This window comes from Ovis canadensis, chromosome 20 (assembly GCF_042477335.2).
Source record: "Ovis canadensis isolate MfBH-ARS-UI-01 breed Bighorn chromosome 20, ARS-UI_OviCan_v2, whole genome shotgun sequence".
NCBI lineage: Eukaryota > Metazoa > Chordata > Mammalia > Artiodactyla > Bovidae > Ovis > Ovis canadensis.
The window spans coordinates 44,978,600-44,989,647 of NC_091264.1; the positions used below are offsets into that span (position 1 = coordinate 44,978,600).

At 44.7% G+C, this 11,048-nt stretch overlaps 1 pseudogene; it reads right to left on the reverse strand.

Annotated features, from left to right (window-relative positions):
* Window positions 1–1,090: 1,090 nt before the first annotated feature.
* LOC138929718 (BOLA class I histocompatibility antigen, alpha chain BL3-7-like) lies at window positions 1,091–8,792 on the reverse strand (annotated as a pseudogene).
* Between the last annotated feature and the right edge of the window lie 2,256 nt (window positions 8,793–11,048).

The following is an 11,048-nucleotide window of genomic DNA, read 5'->3' on the forward strand; positions in this document are numbered from 1 at the left end:
GGCTTTATCTTCCCTGCCTGCAGCACTCTGTCAGTAATACTGTCCTTGGACTTAAAGTTCGTGATATATCAATGTTGCCTGAGATAAAACAGGACCCATTTGTTGGTAAAGGAGGTAAGACAATGAACATGGTCAGGACTCACTTGTCTTATCAGATATCCATCCCTGTGAAGCACTCAGCTAATGTAACAGTGTAATGGTCTCTCTCTCTTTTAAATTTTGTTTATTTTTGGCTGTGTTGGGTCTTTGTTGCTACACGTGGGCTTTCTCTAGTTTCAGAGAGCAGGGGCTACTCTCTAGCTGTGGTATGCGGGCTGCTCACTGCAGTCTCTTCTTTTGTTGTAGGTCAGGCCTCTGGAGTGTGCAACTCAGCAGTTGTGGCCAAAGGCTTAGCTGCCCCATGGTTTGTGAAATCCTCCTAGACCAGGGACCAAACTGGTGTTCCCTGCATTGACAGGCAGATTCCCAACTACTGGACAGCCAGGGAAGCCCCAGGAGGGGCCTCTTAAAGCCTCAGCTGATGTGTGAGCTTAGAGGTAACAGCCAGAAATTTTGGGATGCTGTACTCCAGGATGCTGGATATTCAATGAAAAATAACCAATATATAGCTGTGTGTTCCCACTGCTGTAATATTCCTGTGTATTGCTCTGATGCTTCCTCATCCTGACCCCACCCTGGCCTCTCCTGATGCCCCTCCTCCCTCAAGGGAAATAAGGGGGATAAGAGAAAAGATACTTCCCCTCTGCATAGGAATTAAGAAGAGGCTGAGTGATGAGTGTTGGGAGAACTTGTCCTCTTCCTCTTGAGAGAAACAGGAGCCACATACCTGGGCTCTCTTCCTTCCCAGGTTTCTCCCTTAATAAACCTGTCAGGTACTGTTTTCAGGTATTTACATAAATTAATTTAAATCTCATACGAATCCATGAGATAGGGACAGCTCTCAAGCCCATTTTGCAGACACGGAAACTGAGGTCTGTGGGGGTTTGACTGACTCTCAATTGGCTGAGCCACGACTCTAAGGAAACTGACTGCTGAGCCCAAGTGTGTCCTAAGGTTTGTGTTGACTCCTGTACACTGTCCACCTGCCTTACTAAGGGTCACCTCCACTGGGCTCTGACAGCTTCCCTTGCCCTCTGGGCTCTGAGACTGGCGGGGAGTCTGTTGTGTTTCCCACACTCACCACAGGTGGTCGCAGGGTCTGAAGTGACAGGAGAGTTGGGCCTATGTTGGCTGATGGAGTGTGTTCACTGGAGGTGGGGGAAGGGGGGCTCACATCTGGGCTGTGGGCCGTCAGCGGTGTTTGCATCCGGGTGTGAGCTGGCCTCTCCCGATGCTGAAAGGGGAAGACCAGCAGGGGCCGTGCAGGATATTTCACAGCCTAAAACACAGCCTCGTGTGGACCTGAGGTCCCAGGGCTGTTCACTCTTCTTCCCATCTTACTGCTCTGGCTGCTCTTCTTCCAACTGACTCCCTGGGAACATCTCTCCAAGGAGGGGTCTGGCCACACCCCTGCTCACCAGCACTTCCTCTCACCCTGCCTGCTGCTCCCTTCCGGGGCCTCCTAGATGGAGCTAGAGGGAAGCAACTAGGATAGCCAGAGAACTTGACATTATGCTGTAAAGAGAAAGCAGCGTGTCTGTCTTCAAGAAAGGCAAGGGCTGCCTGAGGGGAGAACACTAAGTGTCTTCCTCTGAGCTGTTAGACTGGAGGCCTTAGTATTTGGTTGGATGTTGGTAGGGGGCTGACCTCAGTTTTGTGAAACAAAGATGTTTCCAGCCCAGCTGCTTCCTTCATCAGTGATTGCAAGCAGGGAAGACAAATAGAAAGTCAGCCAGCAAGATGGGGTTTTGCTCTTCTGTGATCTAATCTCAGGAGTGATGTCCCTGTTGCCATATTCTACTGGTCAGAAGCAGGTCACAGCTTCCACTCACACTCAGGGGAGGAGAGTCCACAAGGTGTGGACCAAGGAGGCAGGGACATTTGTGTGCATCTCAGAGTCCGTCTGCACAGGGACGTTCCAGGTAAGAGAAGCAGGAGCACGAGGTAGTGAGCCCTACGCCCTGGACGTAGTCACACATGGGCTGCACAGTCACTGAACAATCTTTGACACTGTGGGTCCACCTTGAGTAGGATAATCTGCAGGACTGATACAGTAAATCTGTGTTCAAACATTGAGAAACTTTCAGAGCATTTTCCAAAGTGGCAGCATCATTTTATATTCCCACCAGTATGTTACATGCTTCCAATATCTCTACAGTTCCCAGGTGGCTCAGTGGTAAACAATCCGCCTGCCAAAGCAGGAGATGCAGGTTCAATATCTGGGTTGGGACAACACCGGAAGGATGAATGGCTACCCATTCCTGTATTCTTGCTGGGATAATCCCATGGACAGAGGAATCAGATGGGCTATAGTTTATGGTGGCGGCGAAGATTTAGACATGTTAATTGACTGAACATGCGTGCAGGCAATATCTCTACATCCTCCCTGACGATATGAACCTTGGTTTCTGGATTTTCAAGGAGGGGATGCCTCTTAGCTCCCCACACAAATAAGTTCTGGCTTATATTTCCTGTTGTAGCTCATAAACTTGAGAAAATCAGAGGTAAGATCTTTCCAGATTTGGCTAACACCCTAAAGATAAAAACAAATTTTCCCTCTGGAGTACTGCCCACATTTATATTTTGTCCTAAACAATTATTTCCTTCATATTGTAGTCATGGAAACTTTTCATACTTAATTACTTTTATTTTGTTTCCCTGGAAGAGGTAGCCTTAAAATCAAGCCCACAATGTTACTGGAAATGGAATCTCCATGACTTATTTTTTCATCCCTGATATTTTTCTGGTGCCAGGGTAGGTTCCTAAATACAACTCCACCTGAACTAATGATACTTTTATCTCTTCTGTGAGCCATTGCTGGTTTCTGAGATGTTTGCTATCAGGTCACAATAAGAAACATACAGACATTGAAAGTGAGCATAAGCAAGTAGACTACTTTATTTCAATCCACACTGGTAATTGCCAGCATCAGAATCTGACATAGTTTTTTTTTTTTTTAAACCATGATTGAGTCTTTATCTCAGCAAGCACAGTTAGTAGCTGCTGAGAATGAAAAGTTCAAGATGAAATTATCTCAACCATTCCAGAAAACACCCAGACTCCAACTGTACAAGAGGAGTGTGAAGAGAAAGAGGTTGTTGAAACAGATGTGGCAGATGTGGAAGTGAACGGCATAGAACTGGTCGTGTCACAAGCAAATGTGTCGAGAGCAAACGTTGTCCCAGCAAACGTTGTCCCAGTCATGATATTGTATATGCTAATATGGAATTAACAATGTAACCATCTGGAAAGAGGACCTTCTTTGGTATTTCAAAAGAGTAACTGTAGCTGGGCTTGAAATTTGTGCTGTTTCTATCAAAAAAGTTTTGGCTTCTTGTTGGATGAAAACAAAGAAATGTCATTGGATCTGCTAAGACAGTTGAATTGTTAGCTCTCCATGGACCAAGTCCCCATTGTTTAGGTAGATATATATTCAGGCACCTGCCCTGGCACCAGAAAAAATAGCAGGAGTGAAAAAATATGTCATGGAGAGTCCATTTCCATTAACATGGTGGGCTTGGTTTTAAGGCTTCCTCTTCCAGGAAAACAAGTAAAACTAATAAAGTACAAAATGTTTCCATAACTACGAGACGAAGGAAATAATTGTTTTGGCCAAAATATAAATGTGGTAGTTTGGTGAAATTAGTAGTTTGGTGTGTGAACTAGTAATTTTTTAAGACTTTGATGGGGGTCACAAACAGATAAACTGATAAATATTATGGATAATGTCTCCAGTAAGATGTTCATGTGCAAGGGAATTATAAAGCAATATAAAATATCAGTATATACACACAAAGACACACACACATGGGCTTTCCTCTTTGCTCAGGAGTAAAGAAACTGTCTGTAGCGCATGAGCTGCAAGAGATGGTATGGTCCCTGGGTTGGGAAGGTCCCCTGGAGGAGGACATGGCAACCCACTCCAGTATTCTTGCCTACAGAATCCCATGGATAGAGGAGCCTGGTAGGGAACAGTCCATAGGGTTGCAGGAGACATTCATAACTGAAGTGACTTAGCACACATGCCTGTATATATATATCGAACCCATGTAGACTTATAGATATTGGCTTTTTAATCCTAGAAAGAGACAAAGGCAAGGAAAGGACATTTTGAGTAATCATTTCATCATTCAAAAATGGACTCCACTCACTTATCTAGAATATAAACTAAAGTAGACAGAAGCTAGATCACATCACAGAACATTAGAGAAGTGAAAGATGTCATATGTTAGTTACTCATTCATCCAGCCAAACCCAAGTGCCTAGAATGTACTAGATTAAGTTCTGGTCTAGATCATTGGTCCAAATACATTTTCCCCATCACTTACCCTCACCTCTGGGACTTCCTTGGTGGCTCAGTGGTAAATAATCTGTCTGTCAAGCAGGACCCGGGTCCAGTCCCTGAGTCAGGAAGATACCCTGGAGGAGGAAATCGTGTCCCCACTCCAGTATTCTTACTTGGAAAATCCCATGGACATAGGTGCTGTGCAGGCTATAGTCCATGGGATCCCAAAGCGTCAGACATGACTTAGAGACTAAACAATGACAATCCTCACCTCTACCTCCAAATCTATACCCGCTTCTCAACTGAAGGGAATTTCACACTTAAACATTTTGGTCAGAGTCTGAGATCACCTCCTACCATGAAGGAGAAAAGCTTGTTTCCTAAACATTTCTGCAGGTGGACATGGCACTAGGTTCCTCCAGTCACATGGACTGCAAATAAGGACACAGTGAGACAGAGAGAACTAAGATCATGGCATCTGGTCCCATCATTTCATGGCAAATAGATGGGGAAACAGTGGAAACAGTGGCTGACTTTATTTTGGGGGGCTCCAAAATCACTGCAGATGGTGACTGCAGCCATGAAAGTAAAAGACACTTGGTCCTTGGAAGAAAAGTTATGACCAACCTCGACAACTTGTTAAAAAACAGAGACATTACTTTGCCAACAAAGGTCATCTAGTCAAAGCTATGGTTTTTCCAGTAGTCATGTATGGAAGTGAGAGTTGGACTACAAAGAAAGCTGAGTGCAGAAGAATTGATGCTTTTAAACTGTGGTGTTGGAGAAGACTCTTGAGAGTCCCTTGGACTGCAAGGAGATTGAACCAGTCCATCCTAAAGGAAATCAGCCCTGAGTATTCATTGGAAAGACTGATGCTGAAACTCCAATGCTTTGGCCACGTGATGCAAATAACTGACTCATTTGAAAAGACCCTGATGCTGGGAAAGATTGAAGGCAGAAGGGGAAGGGGATGACAGAGGATGAGATGGTTGGAAAGCATCTCTGACTCGATGGCCATTAATTTGAGTAATCTCCGGGAGTTGATGATGAACAGGGAAGCCTGGCGTGCTTCAGTCCACTGGGTCACAAAGAGTCAGACACGACTGAGTGATAAACTAAAGTGAACTGAGACAGACAGGCTGACACCATGCTGAATGTTTTGACCTGCACAGAGTAAATGGCAGTAGTGTCATTGAGTTGCCAGGGGCAGCAGAGACAGCAGGGTTAGCACCAGAGTCCATCCTCCAGCTCAGGGAGTGTCTGTTTTGTGAACAGAGACTTCTGCTCCCCATGCAGGGGCGGTGGTTCCCATGTGGTTCCCCACCTGGGAGAGACTGTGGATGCTGAGCTGGCTGTGAATCCTCAGGTTGTTCTGTGACTTTTCCTGAAATAAAATAAAACCACAGATCTCATTCTCTTTCTCTCCTTTGCACCAAATTGAAATCCTTTTTCTTCCCATGAAGAACTTCATAAGGCTATCATGTAGGGAAACTTTCAGAGATTTTTTCCTGTGCTTTATTGAGATATGATTGATATAAAATATTGAGTAAGTGTACAACCTGTGATTTGATACTTTTCTCTATTGCAAAATGATCAGCACCACAATTTTAGCTTACACCTGTATGATGTCACATAATTACCATTTCCTTTTTGTGCTGAGAACATTTAGATCTGCTCTCTTAGCAACTCAGAGACTTTATGATGTCAGACTACTTTCTAAAATGTCCAGCTGCCTATCCTTCTTGGAAGAGAAAACATGTATCTCCCAGAAAATGTCTTGACATTTTCTTCCCATTTAAGTGTGGATTTAAGCCCTTCCCCATCCTGATCACTCTCTGATCACAAGCCCCAGTGGATCCAAACCTGACTGAGCATCAGGACTGCTTGTCAGGCTTCTTACAAAATAATCAGGTCTCCTCCTAGACCAAACATCTAAGAGTGTTGGGCATGGAGTCCAGGAATCCCTTATGAACAAGTCCTACAGGGGAGGCTGATGCACAGCCATGTGGGAATCCTGGTCTATATTCTCACTACTAAATCTGTGATCTGAAAGCCAGCAGCATCAGCATCAAACTTGCTATGAATGTAGATTCTCAGGCTCTACTCCCGACTGTCTAGATGCTGTCTAGACCAGCATCTCCAGCCCGGTAACTGCACTATTTCCTACAGTTTCCTTTAGTACATCAGTCACCCTTCACCTCCTAATTATGTACAGCAACCAGACTGATGCTTCTAAAGGGGAGTCACAATGGATTGTCTTCTGTTTACACCATCTTACAAATCCACATCTTACTCAGACAACATTAACACCCTTCTAATATCATCTAGGTCTGTATGATCTGGCAAAACATGGGATCTAATCTCAGTTCCTCATTAGGCCAGCCACACCTGCCTTCTGGCTCTTCCTTGAATGCAGACACTTTCCTGCCCTTGTGCATTTGCACAGGAGACTCCCTTGCCCAGAGAGAACTTCCTCCAGACATCCGTGTGAAACATGATGTGGTCAGAACCCACAGGAGAGAAACTAGAGAAGGAATTTTGAGGAAGGTGAGCCCCCCATGGCCTCTTGCAGCCAGAGTGTAGCTCCCTCCTTTTTCACCTGCAAGAAGCAAACTTCAAGTGAGAGGCCATAGAGAAGACTGAATCATGAGATCCTAGAGGAACTCCCTAGTCCTGGACCCCACAGAACTTTTGGGAACTGTGACCAAAATCCAGGACAAAATCAGGAGAATGAAGAAAGGTGCTGTTGAGGGGACTGGACCAACCGTCCTTCTGGAGGTCTGTCCTCAGCAGGGACCCTCCCCTCTGATTGTCACATGCTGAGAGACAGGCCCCCAACTGAAATTACAAAGTGAATAATCTGTCTTTCATTTCACATGTACTTTACAAAAGGGTCAGTGTTAGCATCAGCTCAGACTCCACATGTGTATGTGGAGGGTACTTTCCAATAATTAGGCAGGTAAGCATTTACCTGGGTTTGAAACTCCCAGTGAGACAAGAAAACTCAGATGCCCCCATCCCTTCCCTACCTGAGCGCTTCTTCCTCCAGATCTCAGCTCCAGTGACCATGAGTAGAACCAGGCTAACAATGATTCTATGTTGGGGACGGTGAGCTGAGGAGGTTCTGTGGAGGAAAGAGAAGGGCCCCAGACCTCAGGTTTGAGTCCTGACCTTGCTGAAGGGGTCCAGAAAGGCTTCAGCTTTATCTGAGAAGAAGCTCCACCCCAGCCTCCCCCTTATCCCATCTCAACGTGAGGGTCTCTTGAAGCCCCTTGTGCTGCTCCTCTTCAGAAGGGACCACTAGGGCTGCCCACAACTTGAAGCTTCCATTCCCTGAAGGTCTTGTCTCCACAAGCTCCATGTAGTGGGTCTGGTCCTCCGTGTCACGCTGCCAGGTCAGTGAGATCTCTTCAGGGTAGACGCCCAGAGCCCAGCACCTCAGAGGTCCTCACAGTCAGAGATGGGGTGCTGGGTCACATGTTTCTTTGGAGGGTCAGTGGAGGATGAATCAGAAAATTCCCATTTAGTGTTATCTCCATGGGGGCCTGAAGCAGCATCCTGTGACCATCCTGAGAATAAACAGGACAATGGGTTTGAAAAAAGCAGCACAAACACTAGACACCAGCCTGGACTCGGAGGTCTGGGCATGGTCCTGAGTCCTTGGAAATTTCTGGAGTCAGGGTGAGAGACAAGGTAGGAGGCACTATGTAAGGGAGTGAATACAAAGTAATGGTCCTGACTTGGGTGGAGGCTGAATGACTCAGAAAAGCTGGGTCAGGCCTCCAAACATGTTCTCAGGGTGAGAACTGGCCCTGAGAGAGAGTCATGGTTCACAAGATGGCACCCAGGGGGAAGGGGCACCGCTGACCAGTTATCTCAGGGATGGGTTCCTGCTTCTTCCCCAAACAGATTGGATTCCTTAATTGTCCTTCAGAGAAGTGGGGCCACTGGCGAGTTACTCTCTTGTACAGAATATGAAAACCTGGGTGGATTCCTCCCTCTGCTGACAGGAACCGGGGCGCTGTTTCCACATTGACCCCACTTTCTTCTCCTCGTGTGAAGCCAGGATCAGCCCTAGCGGGGATCAGGGAGGCCCCGCGCCCCTCATACCTGCGCGCAGCAGCGTGTCCTTCCTGTTCTCCAGGTGTCTGTGGAGCCACCCTCTGCAGTCCCCATCCAGGTAGTTCCTACTGTTCCCCACAGCACCGCCCTGCTCAGGCTTGAGCTTGGAGATCTGAGCCGCCGTGTCCACTGTGGTCCAGAAGCACAAGTCCTCATTCAGGACAAGGTAATTGCTGCCGTTGTAGGCGATCTGACCGAACCCGAGGCAATAACTTTTCAAACATGCAATTATACCTCTTCCAGGAGATGACTGGGAGATGGGTGTTTCTCTCTGTTCCCTCCACATTGAGCCCTGGGTGGGCAGGTGCAGGTAGCTAGTTACAGGCTGTTTCTTTTTTTTGCTAATGTCCTGTTGGACCCAGGAACGCAGGCCACTGAACCAGGTGATCAAGGATTGTGCCCTCTGGCAGCAACCACAACCTCTGGGCTGCCATATGTGTGCACAAACTCTTTTCACAGAGACACCGGTGACCTGGGGTGGGACAGAGGGAGGGCATGATGATGGCACCTGTTGGCTTCTCAGGTTTTGGCGAGGATTGCAGTTGACCCCTAGATATGTGTTAGAAGTCTTAGCTTTGAAGATAAGGAAATAGGCTTCTTTCAGGGAGAAGCTGGAGGTTTCAGTCTGTGTCTGTGTGCTGTGCCCTGGAGAGATAGCCTCAGTGAGTCTGGGTGAGCCTGTTTCTTAGTTCATTATAGTCTCATGGATTTCATGGACACAAACTACATTGACTTTCAGAGGTATGTTTTGGAGGCCCATGTCTTAGGTGTAAGTCTTCAAAGTGAGGGTCCCAGATGTGGGAGACTTTGTTTCTCAGGGAGAAACTGGCAGTGGTGATTCCTTCCTGATTGTATATGTGGATCCAAGGGTGGGGTTTAGGTAGAGATTTTGTGTCTGCATCTTTTAATGATTTACTTTTTTATCTCCTAATGATTTTAGTGTGGGGTTTTTCTGTGTGTAGGATTCACCCAGCTTTTCTACATTTCTTTTAGAAGCAGTTTTCTGTGTATAATTGCAGATTCAGTGTGCCCATAGAAGGGAGATCTGGAGTCTGTATGTCATGAGCGAACAGGAACCTTCTAGCCTTTTGAGCAGCTTCTTCTCTCCTCTCTCTTGTTACCATTTTTGTTTTGCTTTGTGTTTCTCTGTCCCTCTTTTTCTCGTTCTCTAGTTCTTTTTCTATTCAAGTCCTTTAAAAAAACTTTTTATTTTGAAATAGTTGCAGATTAACAGAAAGGTTTAAAGATAGTGTAGGGAGGTCTTGGTTACCTTTGACCTTTTCCCCAATGGTTATACATTATATAACTATAATACAATTTAAAAGCTGGGAAACCGACATTGGTACAACGTATATATAGAGTTCCATGTAATTTTTTTTTTACATGTAGATTCCTGTAGGTGCAATCATGATCAAAATATGGAATGACCCCATGACTACTCACATCTTTGTGACACCCCTTTATAGTTACACTCCCTCTCTCTCCTCTCCTGCACTCTCCACAACTATCCCTCACTCCTGGGCACCACTAACTTGATCCCCATCTCTATTGTTTTGTCATTTTGTGGATGGGATAAAGCTGGGATCATATAATATTTAACCTATTAAGATAGACTTATTTTCATTCAACATAATACCTTTGAGATTCATTGAAGATGTTGTCTGTATTAACAGCGCATTCCTTTTTTATTGCCAAGTAGTATTTCATAGTTTGAATGTACCAGTATTTGTTTAGAATATTTTAGTTATTTTCAGCTTTTTTCTGTTACAGATAAAACTGCTATGAATAATTGTGCACAGGTTTTTGTGTGGAATAAATTTTTTTTCTCTGTCAAAAATGCCCAAAAGCAGGCTCTATGGCAAGTGTATATTTGGTTTTTTAAAGAAACATCCTAGCTCTTTTATAAAGTAGATGTGTCATTTTATATTCTCATTAGAAATGTATGAATGATTCAGTTTTTCCACAATGAAGCCAACATTTGATATTTTTCCCATATTTTTCATCTTGGTTGTTCTAGTAAGTAGGTACTCTTGATGATCTTAATATGTGTTTTCCTGATGGTTAGTGATGCTAAACATCTTTTCATGTGCTTATTTACCGTTTGTGTATTTGCATTGCTGAGTTATCTGCTCAAATGTTTTTTAATTGAGTTGTTTTCTTATTGCAGAATTTTGAGAGTTGTTTGTATATTCTACATGAGTGTTTTGTATGATAAGTAGCTTGAAAATGTTTTCTTCCAGTTTGTAGCTTATTTCCCTCTTTACAGAGTCTTTAACAGACCAATGCCTTTTATTTGGATAAGTATTCAATTGTAGATTTAAAAAAATAGATTATGCTTTCAGTGTACTATATTCCAATATAAAATAAGAATTTTAAAAAATAGCATAGGAAAAATGCATGTAATTGCAAATAAGCATTTTTCAGTTCAGTTCAGTTACTCAGCAGACTCTTTGTGACCCCATGGATTGCAGCACACCAGGCTTTCCTGTCCATCACCAATTCCCAGAGCCTACTCAATCTCGTGTCCATCTCGTTGGTGATG